The sequence below is a fragment of the Camelus dromedarius genome, chromosome 14, assembly GCF_036321535.1.
Source record: "Camelus dromedarius isolate mCamDro1 chromosome 14, mCamDro1.pat, whole genome shotgun sequence".
Lineage (NCBI taxonomy): Eukaryota > Metazoa > Chordata > Mammalia > Artiodactyla > Camelidae > Camelus > Camelus dromedarius.
This window is the reverse complement of record NC_087449.1, coordinates 4,310,556-4,331,126: the sequence shown is the minus strand read 5'-3', so window position 1 is coordinate 4,331,126 and position 20,571 is coordinate 4,310,556.

Here is a 20,571-nt window from a genome sequence, read left to right as displayed (position 1 = left end):
CATGGACAATAGTGACAGTCTTAACACCGCTCAGAAATGGTTTACAGAAGCAGTTATTACAGTCTAGGTACTTGTTTGTCTCTTCCGCTAGACTGCGAGCCCACCGGAAGTAGGAAATAGTTAGCGTTCATCTGAGTCCCCCCAGTAAGTAGCATGGTATCTGGAATATTGCAGACCTTATCATATACTTGAGGCAGGAATAAATTAATAAATACATGAGTGAGTAGAGTGATATGTTTGTAAACACTAGAAGCAGCAGCTTAGCTCTAACAATACCAAAATTTAAAACCTGTAATAAATATGCTAATATTAAAATGCCTTTCTCACTCATTCATTCATTCCAAAAAAAATGTTTATTAAGTCCACACTGTATTGCAGACACTGTCCTAAGGATACAAAAAATGAATCAAAATTAATTCTTCCTTTAAGCAGTGCACAAAGTAGTGGGTAAAAATAACATATTTATTTAATGCTTGTTCAAATACTTTCATGTCTGATATTTATAAGAATCCAGTGAGAGTGGTATCTTCCATATCCACATCTTAAATCTTTTAGCTTTAAATCTTTGTAGCTACCAAAGAATCCTTATAAAACTGTGTGACGTATAAAGTACAATGATGTAACAAGCTTTCAGTGTGGGCACCACTCAATTTAGGAACAAGAAAATTTAGATCCTCCATCTCCTCTTTGATTTCCCCTAAGAGGACATGCAATCCTAAATTTTCTCTTTACCTTTCCTTTTATCACTTTATGTTTAAGCATGTTTGTTTTATTAAGCAATATATTATACGGTGTTGCATGGTTTTGCACTTTGTTCAAGTGGAAACACTGGAAACTTGCTCTTTCTAGTCAACATTATAGTTTTGTCTTGTACACATAAGTCTTAAACACATGGATTTCATTTTTTCATATGTGGTGGGAGATAGGTTTCCAATGTCATCTTTCCACATTCAGGTAACCAATTATTTCAGTGCCATTTATTGAAAAGTTTATCTTCCTTAACCAATGTGCAGTGTCCATGGCATCTCAGTCATAAAGAAAACTTCCATTTTTGGTATTGGTCTGTTTCTGAGCTCTCTATTCTGTTTTGTTTGTGAATGTGGATAGCCCTGCACCTAATTCCAAACCATCTGATGAAATAGAGCTTTATAATAAATTCTTAACTTTGGATTTTAAAAAAAGGCCAGTCCTTCCACCTTGTACTTTTTCTTCAGGAATGTTTTGTTTATTCTTTATGTATTATAAAATGTAGGTATTTGTTTTAATACACATTGTTTACTTATGTTTTTATTTGTTTTTTGTTTTTGTTTTTGGGGAGGTAATTAGGTTGGTTGGTTGGTTTGTTGGCTTTTTTTTTTTTGAAAATTTTTATTCTTCTAATGTAGTCCTTTTTTTTCATTTTATTCCACATATTGTGTTTTTTTTTAATTTTTGATTTTTCTTTTATTTTTTTATTGAGTAATAGTTATTTTACAATGCTGTGTCAAATTCCAGTGTAGAGCACAATTTTTCAGTTACACATGAACATAGATGTATTCATCGCCACATTTTTTTTCACTATGAGCTACCACAGGATCTTGTATGTATTTCCCTGTGCTATACAATATAATCTTGTTTATCTATTCTGCATTTTAAAATCCCAGTCTGTCCCTTCCCACCCCCCCACCCCCTTGGTAACCACAAGTTTGTATTCTATGTCTATGAGTCTGTTTCTGTTTTGTATTTATGTTTTGTTTTTTTTTTTTTAGATTCCTCATATAAGCGATCTCATGTGGTATTTTTCTTTCTCTTTCTGGCTTAGTTCACTTAGAATGACATTCTCCAGGAACATCCATGTTGCTGCAAATGGCATTATGTTGTCAGTTTTTGTGGCTGAATAGTATTCCATCGTATAAATATACCCCATCTTCTTTATTCAGTCATCTGTTGATGGACATTTAGGCGGTTTCCATGTCTTGGCCATTGTAAATAGTGCTGCTATGAACATTGGGGTGCACGTGTCATTTTGAAGTAGGGTTCCATCTGGATATATGTCCAGGAGCGGGATTCCTGGGTCATATGGTAAGTCTATTCCTAGTCTTTTGAGGAATCTCCATACTGTTTTCCACAGTGGCTTTCCTTCCTTCCCTCTCCCACTCTTAACGATTTAGATGTCTTCTTTTACAATTTTGTGTTTATTCTTGTTGTAATTCATGATGGTTATCTCCTTTCCAGTTATGAGTTTCTCATTTTTGTAGCATCCTGCTTCTTTTCTATTTAGAGTAGACCTGTCAATATTTCTTTCAGCATGGGGTTAGTGTTGCTAAACTCTTCTAGTGTTTGCTTGTCTGTGAAGTTCTTTATCTCTCCTTCTATTCTAAAAGATAGCCTTGCTGGATAAAGTATCCTAGGCTGCATCTTTTTTTTCATTCAGGACTTTGAATATATTTTGCCACTCCCTTCTGTAGTGTTTGTGTAGAGAAATCAGCTGAGAGCCTTATGGGGGTTCCCTTGTAACTCACTCTTTGTTTTCCTCTTGCTGCCTTTAGGATCATTTCTTTATCCTTGACTCTGGCCATCTTGATTACAATATGTCTTGGTGTGGGTCTGTTTGGGTTCTTCCTGTTTGGGACCCTCTGAGCCTCCTGTACTTGGATATCTGATTCCTTTAGGTTTGGGAAGCTTTCAGTCATGATTTCTTTCAATACCTTTTCAATCTCCTTTGTTCTTTCTTCCCCTTCTGGGACCCCTATTATGCCTAGATTGGCATGCTTTATATTATCCCATAGGTCCCTTATATTGTTTTCATTGTTTTTTATTTCTTTTTCTCTCAGCTGTTCTGATTGGGTGCTTTCTGTTGTCCTGTCTTCTAGGTCCCTTATTCATTCCTCTGCATTATCTAGCCTGCTTTGTACAGCCTTTAGGTCAGCTCTCATCTCAGCAAATGAGTTTACTAATTCTACCTGGTTCTTCTTTATAGCTTCTATTTCATTTTTGACATAGTTTATATCTCTAAACACTATTTCTTTTAGTTCCTTCAGTACTTTGATCAATCCTTTTGTGAAATCTTGATCTAGTAGGCCTTGATCTATTGTCTATTTCCTTGACCATGCTTTCAGGGGATTTCTCTTGATGTTTTAATTGGGAGTGGCTCCTCTACTTCTTCACATTGTTCATATCTCTCTGGCACTGTGGCTTAAGGAGTGTCAGTTATCTAGTTCTCCTGGAGACGGTGTGCTCTTAATGATTTTATCGAGAGGTCTTTGTGTCTTCACCCTGTTTCAGGATCTCAGCTTGCTGTTTCCAGAGGCCCTCTGTTGGCGCCCTCGTCTGTGCTGCTCCAAGTGGCTGTCGGCTAGCAGATCGCGCCCCCTCCCAACACCGGGTCAGGTGCTGAGCTCTTACCCAGTGGGCAGGCGGGCAGGTCACTCCCCCTCCTGATGCCTCAGTCAGACGCTGCACTCGGGGGAGGCAGGTGGGCGGATCAAGCCCCCTCCAGCACCGTGATCAGGTGCTGTGTTCCTGCCAGGAAAGCGGGTTGCCACCCGCCCTCTCCCGGTGCTGGTCGCTCCGCTTCTCTGTGCAGCTGCCCACTCCGCCTCGGGTCGGTGCTCCGAAGGCGGGCTCGCAGAAGACCGTGGAATGGCCCTACCTCCGCTCCGTGCCAAATCTCAGCTCCTTGTTTGTCTTGGTGGCGCGAGTTCTCTGAGGTGCCAGGGCAGAAAGAGCTTATCTGCCTCAGGCTGTAAACAAGTCTCAGTCCTACCCAGGAGGTTGCGGAGCCCCCGGGTGCGGATTCAGGTCTCTGTCCCATCCCCCACCCGGGCGCTGCCCATAGGAGGAGACGGCGGCTGTGGCTGCGCCCGCCTCTCTTCTCCCGAGAAGCGCCAGTAATGGCAGCGCGGGTCTCAGGAGGCAAAGGCTACGGCGCTCCTCCCCCCAGGGCACACCAGCAGTGTTGCTTTGCTTTTTTCGCAATTTATGGGGGACCGAGGTTGTTCTGCTCCGTGTCCCCTCCCAGCCACATTGCGCAGCCCCCTGCGGTCCCCCGGGGCCGCCTCAGTGCAGTCGCCCCCTTCCTCCGACCGGCTCGGGCCACCTGGCCTGGCCCCAGCTGCCAGCTCGCGTCTCTGGCTGGGTGTCATGGGGACCCTTTGTGCCCGTTTAACTCAGTTCTGTCAGTCAAGGGGTGCTGGGGGCAGATCTGAGCCTCGGAGGCTCCCCCTCCATCCCGCTGGCCTCTCTGTTGGAGGAGGGAGACCCAGTAAACGAGCGCCAGTCCTCCTTTGCTGCTCCCTCCTCGCGGGATCAGTCCCTCACTGTTTTGCCTTTTCTTCTTTCTTTTTTCCTTTTTCCTACCAGATTTTTGGCGTCTTTGTCTTTTAAAGAGGGCGATGTTCTGTCGGAGTTCGGCAGGTGCTCTGGTTGGCTGAGTGGGTCCGTAGATGTGAGTTCTGGTGTATTTGTGGGAGAGGGTGAGCTACCAGCGTCCTTCTACTCCGCCATCTTGCTTCTGCAGGTTGGTTGGTTTTTAATAGAGGTACTGGGGATTTAGCCCAGGACGTCGTGCATGGTAAGCACATGTGCTACCATTGAGCTATACCCTCCACCTTAGAATGTCTTGTTTATTCTTAATCATTTGCACTTGCATATAAATTTAAAACTCAGTTTGCTGTATCTCCTTTCCCATATAATTGAGTTGTACCTCAAAGTGGTTCACAGTGAATTCTGGTGAAGCCAAAGTTTGAATCCATTTCCAGGACTCCTCCATTGTGATATTAAGTATTTCAATGGCTATCTGCTCTTAAATATTCCCATCAAAAGACAGGCTGATAAAGCTAATGCAACTAATTCATCAGGAGACCCATCAAGATGTAATGACCTTTGAGCGGGAGGGTATAGCTCAGTAGTAGAGCACATGTTTAGCGTACATGAGGGCATGGGTTCAACCCCCAGTACCTCCTAATCAAACAAACAAACATAATAATAAATAAGTAAACCCAATTATCTCCCTCCCACAAATCAAATAAAATAGATTCAGAATTACAGCTTTCAAAAAAAAAAAAAAAAGATATAATGACCTTTACAATAAAGGGTTCCCTGGGCCCATGCTAAGGGTTTTCAACAGATAGTCATGGCAAGACTGCTAGACGTTTATTCAACATCCATTCTCCCATTCTGCCTCCCTGACAGAAACGTTATTCTTTTGGGAGGTGAGGACAAAGTAGCCAGCGAATAAAAATGAAACTTCCCAGTCTCCGCTGCAGACAGATGTGCACATAAGCAGAGGTATCCACGTGCAGAGTTCTGGCCAAGGAGATGTAAGTGGGTGTTTGGAGGCGGGAAAAAGAAAAGTACCTAAAGGAGGCGGGGCCAGACCTTGTCTTCAAGTGCGGGCTTGGTGGCCAGCGCTGTAGCAGCCGCCTGCACTGGACCCCAAAGGAAAGGCTACAAAGGACTGCAAAGACCTCAGAGAGCTGATATCCTCCAGCTTCCGTACCATGCCCACCTTCCTCCATGGTTTTAGAAAGAAAATGAAACCCCTGTCTAACTCAAGCCACTATTATTTGGGTTCTTTTATGACACCCAGCCAAAATTTAATCCTGCTTGATAAAAGTGTAAGCAAATTGCACATTTGCCCTGAAGTTATATCTGCGTAACAGTTATCTCTTGCAAGTAGGTAGCCCAGGACTTTAGGGCTTCCCGCAGCCATTAAGTCAAAGCCTTTTTCCAGAGCGCAAAGGAGGCTCCACCTGCAGGAACTCCTAGAATTCACGTTTATGCTCAGTTGGGTCAGCCACTTACATGCCCCATATGAACTTTCATTGTCACTCCCCTTCAGTTTCCCTCATGCTGAGGTTTGACATAAATGACTACCTTAGCAGGTAATTGTCAACACTTCAAGTTCTTTTCAAAAGATTCATGGACTCCTGGAGGAGGGCAGAATGGTAGAATGGAGCCCCACCTCCCCTGCAATGCACACAAGCACAGATGTCCGTCATTCTAGACACTGACCACCCGGCAAAGCGTCACGCTGCAGGTTGTAAGGGATTCGGACATTTAAGATATAGCCCCTGCCCTGGAAGACTTGATCCTGTAATAAAGAAAACCAACTCACTGGATGATTCAGCCTTCTGAGGCTGCGACTCAGATGCTTGGAATGAGCATCTGAGCCGAGGGCAAGGTCAACAGGAATCTGCTCATTTCTACCAGCAGCCACTAACCCAGAAAAAAAAAAAAAAAAAAAAAAAAAAAAAAGAGCTGTGGCAACATTTTGCTTATCTTGGATGTCAGGAGAGAACCCATTTCCTTAATTTTATATGTAAGATCTCTGTCCTCTTTCATCCCTATTTGCTTTATTTTGCATAATGAGTACCACCCTCATTAAACCTGTAAGTCCCCAATTCCTTTTGACAAAAGAACATAAAACTAATGGATGTGATTTAGTGCAAAGGCCATTTGTTTTTGAATGACAAAGATTGGTTCCAAGACTCATTAGCTATGTGATCCTGAGCAAGTCATCTAACCTCTCTGAAAACCATGTTTTTCCCCCAGAGCCTGAGGTTAAAGCCATTTCCCATGTGGAGATCTTAGGAGAATCAAATGATAAAAATGTGAATTCAGCAAAAAACCAATTCATTGCAAGTCTATCATAAACAAGCACTATTCAAAGCATAGTGAACAAAAGAAGACACTCCCTGCCTATATATAATTACAACATAGTATGTGAAGAAAGACATATCTAATAGTGTCAATAATGAAAGTGCTCATGGGAAAAATAAAGCAGGGCATGTAATTACCATTATAATTGAAGACAGGGCCTTAGAGGGGAGGCAGTACCTTTTTTGGTAGGCTCAGCAGAGAGGAGCATCACTTGAGCAGGTCTCAAAGTGAGGGAGTGACCATGCAGATTTCAGGAGGAAGACAATTTCAAACAAAGAGACAGAAAAGGCAAAGGCCTGGAGGCTGGAGTGTGTTAGGTGTGCCGAGGACCCAAAAGGTACCCAGAACAGAATAGTTCCTTTGCAGCAATGATAATTCCAGCTGCGCGCCCTGCAGCGAAGCTGCACCAATTCGTCCTCTCCCGTGCTCTGGATTCTGCACCATGACACAAGCTCCCACTTTCTTCTAGATTCCCATAACACAAGCAGTCTCTCTCTCTTCTTCCTCTTCTCTTTGTTTTTGCCTAAGCCTAGATTCACCCCCATGAAGGCTTAACAGGTTCTCTTTTTCACATTAATGTATACTGAGGGCTAAATATTGGTGGCAAGCATTTTACTAAATAGTTTACATATCTCAAGTTGTTTGATCCTCACAAAAACCCTAAAATGTAGCTATTATTATGTTCAAAATATGGAAACAGCTTTGAGAAGTTAATATGATCAAGTTCATAGAGCTAATCAGAGCGAGAGTTGGAACTTGACCCAAGCCACCTCATATTTACGTTCAACGGATTAACCACTATCCTCTGCTCCTTCCTTGTTAGCTGAAGAAGGACCCTGCAAGCCTACTGATGAGCAGTTTTCTCTTTCTGGGAAAATCAGCTTTCCTAATGAAATTATTCCCAGCCCTAGCCTTCCAGAACTTCTAAAGTATTCACATTTATTCATTCTCTGAACATGTGTTGAGCACCAATTCTGTACCAGGACTCTGCTAGGTTCTGGGGGCAGAGCAGGCTGCTAAGAGCAGCTCCTGTCCAGTGAGTCAAAGGGATAGCAAAACCCTGAAGATAAAATTCATTTACTCCCTTTAAGAGCACGTGATGTCATACAAACAGAATAACCAAATAATTACAAATAATCCATGACCACCAAGGTATCTCACTGAAAAGAAAGGCTGAAAATCACCTCTCTAAAGAAGAGGCAGAGTCTAACGGAGGCCCCCTCTGTCATCATCAGGTTCTATTTACCATCCCCAAGAGACCTCTCTCTACAACAGATGTGCAAGTATCCCATTATAAGAATTAAAAGGCATTAGGTCCAAAAAGAAACATGTTCTTTACTGTTTGAGGACTTCCATCTCTGTGTGTTTTTTACTCCTTGGGGTTTGAGAGACTACAAGCTAAATTTCAAAAACCATAAAAACTTAAAGTGCTATCATCTGACAGTGAGCTTACTCTTTCCTTTCCTGCCTCCTTCACCCTTAGTGGAGTCTCACCTTCCCTCTTCCCTCTGTGCGTACCAGCTCTGCGCCTCCGCGGGCAACGGGCTAGCGAGCACCAAGACCACGCTGATGCTGTTTCTACGCTCCACAGAAGGGGGAGTCCTGTCCCTCAGCTACAGACAGGTTGGCAAAGCCGAGGAACACTCAGAATAACACACTCTGTCAGACAGCAATGAATTTTATGAAGTTTAAATGATCCCTAACAACTCTGGGGGGAGAAAAAAATCCAAGCTAACACAATCAGCCTTGTGGGATAGAATTTTCTGGGATGACAGTAAATATTCTGTGTGTCCTGTTCAATAAGACAGCCACTAACAATGGTGACAGAGTGTTGAAATGTGGCTAGTGTGACTGAGGAACAGAATTTTGTATTTCATGTAATTTTAATCAATTTAAATTTTAAAACCCACACATGGCTGGTGGCTACTGTATTGGTCAGTACAAATCCATAAGAGAAAGATTTCCCATTATTTTTAAATATTCCTCATGGCATTAAGACTGCTAAAATTCTTAAACCGACTTTTTTCATAAAACAATAATTTTATAATCCTTATTTTAGGGCTTCTACTGCTAATAAAACATGGCCATAATTTGATTTGTAGAATTACATTTTCTTCTTGAGAGCAGCTGTAGATTTTATAGCTTGTTCATTAATGCCATGGAGCTCACTGCTCACTTTAAAGTGTTTACATCTGCCAGTGGAAGATTTAGAGGGATCTTCAAATCGAAACCCCACCAAAAAGGCAGAAAAAGGCATTTCAGTACTTCACTGAATGAATGAATGAACAAAATGTACTATACACATAAAGCAGAATATGATTTATCCTTAAAAAGGAAGGAGATTCTAAGACAATCTACAATGTGGATAAGCCTTGACGTCATTATGCTAAGTTAAATAAGGCAGTCACAAAAGGACAAACACACTGTGATTCCATTTATCTGAGGCACATAGTAGTCAGATTCGTAGAGACAGAAAGCAGAACTGTGGTTACGAGGGGCTGGAGAGCAGGGGTAATGGAGAGTTCTTGTTTAATGAGTGGAGAGTTCTTGTTTAATGAGTAGAGAGTTCCGGTTGGGGAAGAGGAAATGTTCTGGAAATGGATGGTGGTGATGTTTGCACAACAAAGTGGGTGTCGTTCATGTCACAGAATTCTACACTTAAACGTGGTTAAAATGATAAATATTATGTTATATGTATTTTACCACAGGAAAGTGTTTTTAATGAATTTTTTTTTAAATTTCGGATGGTGAGCTCTTACAGGGCAAATTACACATGACGTCGTTAACCCTCTGTCTGACCGAAGCCCATGAAGAAAAGCACAGGTCGGTTCAGCAAATAGTAGACAATCCCAGATTCCCAGTAACTCAGACATTTTGCTCCACTTGAGAATGTGTGACGGGGTGATTTTTACTTTTTGTCTCAGGTCAACCTTTATCAGTAGGATTGGCCAACAGAAATACTGCATTTCCTGAGAATGCACCTCTGACAGCAACTGGGTAGCAGTGAGATTCTGGTCCAACTTAAAGGCTTCCAGTGAAAGAATGCACAGAGTATAAAATCCACAGACTGATAATGTGGAGGAGGAGGGAGCTGTTAGATTGTATAAGCAAAGGTCACGTCAGTGGTGCTCCCAGTCACAAATTTAAGACCCACAACATGCTTTTATGTAGTTAACCTTTAATAAAGGTGTTGATTGGATAAATGAGTGAAAATCATAAATGGCTGAATGAATAAATAGCAAAGAATTCCAGTTTGAGCCCTAAACTGGATCTCCAAGTGCTTGGGCTGGTCAGGAAAATGACTGGGATATTACACCTGAATTCTACTCACTTGTGGGATGGAGGAATAATTTGGGGAAATAATTCTGACAAGAGGGAAGCATATAAGCTTGACCCAATAACAATGCTCCAATCATCAGAGAATGGAAGAATGGTATTGAGAACGTCAAATTTCGTGTTACTTGCAATTGTCTTCCACCCCAACACCCAGTTTTGCTGTGAGCCCGAAGGAGAGAAGCAGCCATGTGGAAGAGCTAGATTTGTTAAAATGTCTACAGCATTGGAAACCTTCATCAGGACTTCATCAGAACTAGAGATGTGGGGCTGGACGTGACTTAAACTGTAGCAGGATGGGTGGTGGCTTGAGTTGGCACCAACGGCTTTGGTAGAAATGGCAGGCTGGAGGCTGCTCCAACAGCTCTGGAGAGAAAAGCTTTGAGGGTGACTGAAAACTGCACCTGACAGACTTCAGTGCCCTCAAAATGGCACTGAAATGGCCAGTGAAAATGCCATTTGTAAAACACCTACATTAGTTTCACGGATTTCCATGTTCCCCATAGTCAGAGTCTAAAAGGATGTTCACGAGTATGAAATGCAACCTAAAGAGTTCCAGAAATATTTGGAAGAAATTCTGTGGGGCCCTGGAGGTGGATGGAGGCAAAAGCACAACAATCATTGCCCACTATCAACATTGTGACCCTAGGTCGGTGTTAATGAAGAACGACACACTTAACCTTAACCACCATGAATGAGAAGTTTCCATTCTTGATGGCACACAGCCACCAAGAAAAAAAAGGACCTCACTTGCCAGACTCCCTTGTAGCTATGAATGACAATATGTCTCCGTTCTATCCAAAGAATGTGAGCAAAAGGAAAATATGCCCCCTCTAGGGGCTATTTGGCAGGTCTGGAGTCATTTTGACTGACACAACTTGGGGTGAGGGGGTGCTACTCGCATTTAGCGGGCAAAGGTCAGGGATGCCATTAAACATCCTGCAGTGTACAGAACGTCCTCCCTCAACAAAGAATAATCTGGCTCATAATGCCAACAGTGCCAATGTTAAGAAACTAATTGAAAGAGAAGAGACGTGTTCTCACCTTCTTTGCGTCTCCTGTTGGCATAGGGACATGGTAATGACCCACGTTGGACCCTAGGGATGGAAGCAACACCCTGGAGGTGACAGAGCAGCACCCCGGTCCTTTACAATTCTACCATGCAGAGCCGCTGTGCCATCTCAGGCTTTAAATGAGAGTGAAGTACACGTCTATCTTGTTTAATACACTGTTACTTTGAGTCTCTATTTTATGTACCTGAAACTATACTCTAACCAATACAGAAGCTAAGCTTAACTGAGAATCCTTATCAAGTGGGACGCCAAAAAGGACAGAAGAAAAAAAATCAAGGGTAGCGCAAATCCATTCTTTACTATTGAGCTTCCATTTCCCCATTCATCCAGAAGCAAAATTTCCTTGTGCAAAATCCTCCCAGCCTGAGTCTCTGCCAGCCCAGCTGGGTGGGAATGATCCTACCCACACCTTCACGGAGGACCTTGATTGCCTTAAGCAAAACCCCACAACCCTGACTCCCCGGCCATGGTGACCGGCTCTGAGGAACAAAAGCTTTCACTCTTCCACTGGATTCTATAGATGACGAGTTGAAGCTTAGAAACGCTGACACCATCTTGTCTCATTAAAGAGGCAACCCAAAGATGAAGCTGGTGCACAAAGGAAGAAAGAGTCGAGAGGTGATGAGAAACCTGTCATTTGATTCCCCAGAGGCAACTGCATCTATGACAAGACCTTTCTCTGACCCTTTCAGATATACGAACCAATGAATGTTTTGCTTACGCAAGTTTGAGTTAGGTATTCTGCCATTTGCAACTGAAAGATTTCTAAGAGATACAGAAAGTTTTATGGTAGAAGAAATATTCTGATAAGAGAAGGTTAGCTTTCAGGAACTTATCACTCAAGGGTGAGGACATCATGCGCAGTTTCCTGTAGCCGGAAAGTAATTGCAACAGAAGTTTTGCCATTGCCTGAAGTATGTGTACTAGGGGAAGTGGGTGAGGAGAGATTTCAATCGTTAATGTTTCTCGGTGTGACACAGATCTCTAAGACTTTAGTCTACACCGTCATATATGACGTACCTGCCTCTCTTCACCATACTTAACCTACCTAAGTAGCCAAATAATCAGGCTGGAGAGGGGCTCTCTCTCATGTTGTTATTCTTGTGATGAGCTGTTAGTCAAGGCTGGAGATGTTTAGCAATTGTTCTGATTATGTGTGATTGCCCAATTTCCCTAGGAATCCGACGCTGTCAGCCCCAGGCAGATAGAAGTTTGTATTTGGGTTTCTTAAACTTCCACTTCATTTACCTTCTTCTTCTTCCTCCTCGGTTCCAGGTTCCCATATCTTTCCTAGGCATTGCCTGGGGACCTATGTTGTGCTCAACTAGCTATTGACTTTAAGGGAACTTTGGGAGAAAATTCATGCTTCCAAGGCTCAACTTGTCTAATAATAGGATGTTAGGAAGGAGCCATGGCAGGTGATACCGTCAGTGTTTTCAGACTAGAAGGAAGTCTTGATCCCTTAGATCAGACAATGACTATGCTGGTGTCCATGATAAGAGCTTTAGTCCCCTCTTGTTCTGTGTTAAAGCTAGCAATCGGCCTCTGTGGTTGTTCCTAATCTTCACGTATTGCACTGGTCCTGTTGTTCTTGATTCTAGTATGTGGAGAACATTGTTGCCCCAGGTCTAGCCTCGACTTGATATAATGGCTGCAGATTAGCAGCTGTGTGACCTGGGGAAAGGCATCTAAACTCTCTGTGACCCAGTTTCTTCTCTTTGAAGTGAGGAGAGATGGGAACAGTGGTATGAAGTACTCTGACAATTGCGGGGCTTCAACTCAAAGTGCTGTATCTTAAAAGCCAAAAGCGTTAGAGTCAGCAGCCCACTGTCCAACGGTTTCTTTTTAAAAAGACCCAGACAGCTGCCCAGGATGGTACAATTCAGTCTAAGACTAGAGGCCAAAGAACGGTTGCGATGGATAAAACTCACACCTGTCACACGTCAGATACTCAAAGGAACTAACTCCTGCATTGTTCATAAGTAATTCAGATGAAGATATCTTGCCTGAAAAGCAGCTACCTTGAAATTTTTATTTCACTGCACTGACCCCTGCCCAGGGCCTTTGCACACGAGGTTTTCTCTACTTGGAACATTCTCTCACCTCTTTGCCTTGTTATTACCCACACTTCCCATGAGACCTCAGACATTTCCTGTATTTTCCCAGGAGTGCTGATCCTTCAGCCCTCAACCTACACAGCACTTTTTGTAGAAAACCTTCCCTAAGCACCGCCTTACCGAATCTAACCCACAGTTTTCTTCTAAGTTCTAGTCTTTCTCAACCTAGATTTAAATTGTCTATTTACTAGTTACATAAGAGTGTCCATGAGGACAAGGACCATATCTGTTATATACAAACACTAAGTACTCAGTAAATACTTACGGGAAGAAGGGAGGGAATGACAGATGGACAGCCAAGCAGTAGGAAGGGTGAATAGATTGGTGCAGTGAACTTCGTCATGGATGCCCTTTGAAAATCTGAAAAACGATGCTCCCACCTACAAGTACAAAGCATTTTTAATTTTGAAAGTATTTTCACATCTCTTTCTTCACATTACCTTTCTGAGTGAAAAAGAAAACAAAGGACAATCTATCTTTTACCACGTAAGTGTAAAGATTGCTTAAAAGATAAGAAAGTGCAGAGTTTTAAATGACTTAAGACAACATAACTATATGGAAATCTGGGTTTCTGAATTCTAACTCTGAATTTGCTTTGTTTATCTGCATTCCTCTCAAGTATTTTGAAGTGAGGGCTTGGAGTATTAATAAAGGCCACAGTGAAGCCCAAATACTGTGACTCTCTGTACACAGTAAGAAGTGATTCCACTGCCATCTTAATATCTTCAACCATTTGCATTAGTGAAAATGAAGTCACGCCCAATGATGTTATTAAGAAAATGCACAAGGTTAATTGAATACGACCAACCCGTAAACGTGTATGATTGCTTGGACTGCACACAATGGCCATGTGTTTTGCGTATTGTTGTTTTCCAAGGGGCTGTGGATTGCAGTTTTGATTAATTGTAGTAATTCTCGGACTTAGAATCAAATTGAGAGCTATGTAATCTTAGGCCCTTTCACGTCCTTTATAAACCTTCTGTGGGGGTCTTGAAAATGACTTTCAAAACCTGAAATTAGTTTTCTTTCTAATCCCCCAGAGATCAATGCCATGAATTTCATCACACCATGATGATTACAAATGCTGAAATGAGTCACGATATAATTAGGAATTTCTTTGTCCCAATCAAACACCATGAACTGTATCTAACGCTGACTCAGTTTATAAAAATCAGTTTGTTCTTCCTGATGCAGAAGACAAATTTTGGCAACAGGATGTAAAGATCTCATAACTTTAAGTATATTCATCCATATATATATTTTTTTTGATAAATGGTACTAAAGCATCTCATTAATTTGGCAGTTTATGCAAAGACATAGTAGCGGAGAACAAGAAATTCGATGAGAGCTGCAGGAGAACCAGTTTGGTTGAAACACACGTAGCAAAATGAAGAAGTTTTTACTCTCTTAGTAGCTGGTAGAATAATTCCTCTAGGAGCTTAGCACCATATTTTAAAATGAACAATTTAATAAGCTGCTTGGGATGAGAGGTAAGCCTACAAGGGACATATTCAATGTAAAAATAAATGGCACTAAACAAGAATGGAATCTAGAAATAGAAGAGCACTGTGTCGTGTCGAGCCCCTGGATGGGGCTGGGAGCCTACATTCATATACAGGAGCTGGGGGGCGGGGTGGGCCCGAGTAGATCCAGGAAGACTGTATGCCTTGGGGGGGGGGGGAAGTAGAGACAAAGAAAAATAAATTCTAGGAGAGCACAGTAGAAAAGAAACTTTGGGGGAAGAAAACATCAAATGGTGAACTGGGGGGGTTCCTATACCACGTGCGATGGAATTTCCCCTCCACCTCCCTGTACATTCTGTGCTGCTCACTAAGACTTTTGCAAAAAATGGATTTGGGAAAGAGACTATGAAGGCATGCAAGAGTTCTATGTTTACATGGGTATAAAATAAAAACAAAGGTTGCTTCTGTAGAGGAGACAGCTGGCCTCTGGGCGTTTATACATTGGAAGAGGACAGTGAGAAGGGGAGAGTCTGGAAGAATAAGCAGGATGGTTTTATAAGAGGTCATGTGAGCCGTCTTTAAAAAAAGCATGCACCTTGTCTCAGGGCAAGTGGGGAACAGTTACAAAGACTGAAGGAGAAGAAGAAGGTTTATAGGAGAGGGAGAGGGTGGAGGAAGCAATGATAGAGGCAAAGGGAAGTTACAAAGCTTTGCAGCAATTCACACAAGAAATGTTAAAGCTTGCACTGGTTATAGTCAATGTGGAGATGGAGAGCAATGGACAACTGGACGTTTTAAAAAGTTAGAATCAGTGGGTCTTGATGATTGACTGGAGGACGGAGAATGGGTAACCAATCTCCCTGGTTTGCCCGGGACTGAAGATGTGAGACCACCTGTTTTAAAATCTGGGGACAGCTCCAGGCCAGCCAGTCCAGTTTTCATGAGACACAGGAGTTCTGTGGATGTGGGAACTTTCATGCCAAAACCAAGAAGGTTTTGGGGAAACTGGGATGAACTGGTTACTCTGCGGGAGTTGAAGCTGTAGGTGAGTGAGGACAGCCACTGGTTTCTGGCTTGGGAATGGAGGTACCAGTCCCTGTAGCAGGGAAGGTAGGAATAGGAACAAAGTCAAGAAAACGCTGAGTTTCACTTTTGGACATGTTTCAGGAGCTTATAGCACATCGAAGAAGAAACATTCAGTTCAGAATTAGATCCTTTTAAGAATCTGGTACCCAAGAGAGAAGGCTGGATTTAAAATATAGTTTGGGAAGTTATTGGCATATAGATGGCACTTGAAGCCATATGAATGAATAAGACTGCTCAGGGATAGTTTATACCAGAGAGAAGAGAAGAGAAAAGAAGAGAAGAAGAGGGGAGGGGAGGGGAGAGAAAGGGAGGGAGAAAAGGAAAGAGAAGGGACAGAAGAGGAGGGGGCTGAGCACAGAACCCTGGGAAGCATCAGGACACCCTTACAAGACATATGAACGGTGACTGAGATGGAGCAGCTATAACGGCAAGATAAAAACTGAGCATGCATTGTCCAGAATTCAGGGCAAGACAATGTCGGAAGGAGGTGAGGTTGGTGCCAAGCACTGCAGGCAGATCAAGTAAGATAAAGGCTGCAGATCATCCCCTGGATTTAACAACAGGTCGTTATTGATTTTGGTGAAAGCACTTTTAGAGCAATGGTAGACTGAGGAATGAGTGGCAGGTAAGAAAACAGAGATAAAGAGTTTTAAAAAAGAAGTCTATTTCAAAAAGTTTCAGAGGAGGAGAGATGTAAGTAGAATGGATGAAGATCTGGGGTAGAGGAAAAAATTTTTATAGTAGGTGTCTTAGCCCAGGTCCTCTAGGAAACAGCCTGAAGTAAGGATTAAAACACTATTTTTTCTGACTTATACTTCAAATTAAAAAAAAAAAAAAATTCTGTTTTTTTTTGGGGGGGGGCAGTAATTAAGTTTATTTATTTATTTTTACAGGAGGTACTGGGGATTGAACCCAGGACCTCGTGCATGCTAAGCCTGCACTCTGCCACTGAGCTATACCCCTCCCCACTAAAAAATGTCTTTTCAGCCACTCTTCTTTATTTGTGAAATGTGAGTCCAGGGACGTAAAGGTGAAGGAAGGGGGTTGTGAAGCAAGGAGAGATGCGGAGCAATGCGATGAGAGGCTTGAAGCGCGGGCTGCCACCTCACAATGATCCACAGAGGAACCCGGTGCTCACGGTGCGTCCGCAGGCCTTCCAGAAGCGCTGTGAGGCGAGATCACACCTCAGAGAAGTCTGCAGAGGGGAAAGGTTTGGGAATTTGCTTTAGCCTTTCCTACTTTTGAACCTCACTAGTCAAGATTCCTCCCCCAGGGAACTCACTCCTCCGCATTCCAGGCTATGTCCTCCGGCCGCTTAGCAGTCGCCGGGAAGTGAAACGCCGGGCCCACAGTGCGGTTTTTAATCTCATCTGAATGAAACAGCAAGGTCACTCCGCAACAGGGGGCCCTGTGTGCGGACCACGAGGGCCCCGCCGGCCCAAGGCTCCAGCTCACTCTGCAGCTTGTTCGGACAATCCAGCAAAGGAGAGTGAGCGTGCTTTGCGCGCGTGATGGCCGTGGTGACAGCGCGGTCCAGGGCAAGCCGTGTCTTTGTAAAGAAAGTACCCAGGACAATCTGAGAAGATGCCCCAGGTTTGTGTTCAAATTAGTGAAAAAGACTTGACACATTTAAATGCCATTTGGGATGGATCAACAGAGGGACAGGAGAGAAGGGATCCCATCGGCAAGAGAGGTTTGAGTACTAAGGGAAAAAATCGGTGGAGGTAAACGTCAATTTCTCAGGAAAAGTGACAGGAGATTGTAAATTCCCCACATCAACTTTACTAAATTCCCTCAGTCCTGGAACATATTTATTTAGTGCTCACCTCCGTGGTACCGTCTGAGCTGAGCACCAAGAGAAGAATCTACACTGTAGTCCCCCAAACTTAACCTAGCCTCCCTCTGCCCTGTGCTCTTTGGGAGCAGAGGCAAAGATACAATAAGCTGCTATAATCAAATGTTATCAGAAAAATAACAAGCCTGATAATGCCATCAAGGAATAAGGAACGGCACACTGTAATTTTGTGGCAAGGCCCTCTTGTGGAAAAACTGGAGAGGCTGGCAGTGTTAACGATACAGGCTTTTAGAGATTCTGTAAGACCTGGGTGCTCATCTTACTCTGTCACCTACTGATTGTATCTGCCAAAATTATTTAAGCTTTGTAATTCTTAGTTTCCTCATCTGCAAAATGGAGATGATAATGAGTGTTCCTAATGCTGAGGCTTTGTGTATTGAACAGTATACGATAGGAAAACATTTCCTGGAACATGCTAGGTATTGTCATGTGGAACCTAAAGTTAGTCTGTGTATTGGAGATACCATGATGGACACGTTACAGAGCCCTAAACTGGATAATCTTGCCAAGGAGATAAAAAGATTAATACATAGAGATAGATCACTGGGGAAGCCTCTGAACTTCCTGCTTCTGCTGCACATTTGACACCCCTGCCCTGGCTTTAAACACATAGAAATTCTGGACACAATCTAACAATAACAACAAACTTAATTAAGTGCATAGCTAAATTGTAAACAAGAAAGAAAACTTATCTAGGTGTTGGACATAAAGACAGAATTCAAAGTCACAGCCTGAGCAGAACTGAAACCAAAATTTTACAAGGTAATTAGAAAAGGATAGAGGCCTGGGGGCTGGGTCCTTAATACCTACCTGAGAAACAGGTAGGTCTAGACCTCAGACACCTGACCTCCGGGACCTGGACCTGGCTACCTGCATGGGCCTAGGAGTCAGGACGGCTGTTCACTACGTGGACCGAAAATAGGGTCAGCTATGGGAGGGGGGGACTCCCCTGTCTAGTGCAGTAGACAGAAACTTCTAAAAAATATTAAACCCCAGGCCTAAACTACACAGGGGCATGTGGTCTGAATTCGAACCACCTGCATGGTGAGGCATCCCAAGTAGGAAGGTGACGTAAGAAGCCTGGTCCAGAAGAGGTGGAACTCTTAAAAGCAAAAGCAGACTTGAAACTCTTCATAGGAATCTACCCAGGACCTAGGACTCCCATGAAAAACAACCCACAGGATGAAGCAATTCACATTTTATTTTTTAAAAATAGAATTTTTATCTTCAGGATTTACAGAAAAAGAAAAATCTGAAACAAACTTCAAAGTAAACCAAATGTTCAAAATTATAAAGAAAGAATAATAAGAAAAGAGCTGTGCATCTATAAAACAACAGACTTTTTAAAATAATGAAATTTTAAAAATACAAGCACTAAAATTAAATACGTAATATACGAGTTGAAATGTCATGTAGACACAGCTGAAGAGAGAACTGATGAACTGAAAGACAGAACCTAGAAAATCACTCAAAATGCAGCTCAGAGAAAAAAAGAGATGGAATGAATATATGGAAGCACAATTGAGAGAAATCATGGATAAAGTGAGAAATTTCAACAGACTAGAAATTTCAAGAGTGAGAATCAGAAAGGTGTAATACTTGAAAACATGATGGCAGGAAATGTTCTAGAACTGAAGAAAGATCACGTATGGAGCTCGTGTCATGTACCGCTTTAGTGTGTGTCTGTCTCACCTGTCTCTGCGCTCCTGCGGCACAGAAGACCACGCAGGCACAGCCTTATGACCCCTTGTCTCAGACCCACGCTGCACACTTCTCATTTGTTGCCTCGGGGTGTCTCCATTGATATCAAGGCCCTGGTGCTACAGTACCTTACATGCATATGCCGTGAGTGGAAGGGAATGAACACTCCATGGGGGGGACCTCTGACATCAGCTAAGTTGTATGCTTATCAAGAATGTGGTGCATTTTCATTACTCTAATCTTCTTTACTGAGTTAAAAATTTTGTAAACTGGTGAAGTATGTGTGAGAAAAAAAAGAAAATTTTTTAATGAAATGTAAGTGGAACGCTTTGGCAGAGACTAGATGAAAGCAATTGCTTAAAAATTGGTGTCAAAAGTAAGTGTAGGTGAGACAAGCACAAAAGATTAGGGAAACAATTAAAATCTCAAAGGATACTACGCTTAAATTGCTTTGCATGGATCTTTAAACTTTTGTTTGGCTTTCAAGACACCAAAACTGGAAACCATAGGCAGTGCATTATGGGTATGTTTAGAAAAAGAAAAAAACTTAGAACATCAATGAGTGGTTAAAATAAAATAGTGGTGTATGCATACACATCTTTGGGTTTTAATGTAAAACAAAATGTTAATGTGTGTAGCATTTTGAATGATTCCTGCCTTTAACGGACTCTTTAAGGTGATTTCTGTTCTCAATAGCCTTCGCCTATACACCACTTCCATGCTGAGCTTCCAAATGCTGGGTTTACTTGTTTCCCAAATCCAGCCAATAAACTAAACCCTGTGGTCTTAGCAAGATCTACAGAATTTCCCCTAACTTAATTTTCCAATTTTATTTGCTAATCATATACCTTACCTCTAGCTCAACTAGACCTGTAATTCTCTGAACACAGGCTCTAATTTTAAGCTCATGCTAGTCTGGAAGAAAAGGAAGGAGGGAAGGAGACAGGAAGAAAAGAAGGGAAGGAGACAGGAAGGGAGATGGGGGAGGAGGGAGGGAGGCAGGGAAGGAGGGAGGGAGGTTTAGCTGGGTGAGGGGCTCCAGGGACAGGTCTGAGGCAGTGATAACTTCAGTCCATCACAGATGCTCCCAGGGCACCTGTCCTCCCCCGCAACTTCCCCACCTATTACATCTATCAAAATCTAAGGATTCACAGTGATGTGCTAAAGTGCTATTCAATGTGGCAAGTCTAGGGAATATATCAACCCATCAAAGAGTATAAATGAAATCATCTTGTGGAAAAAAGCAGACTTCAGAAATTCTCTAAGTAAAATGAAAGTAGCTAACCTTTAAAGGGACAGAT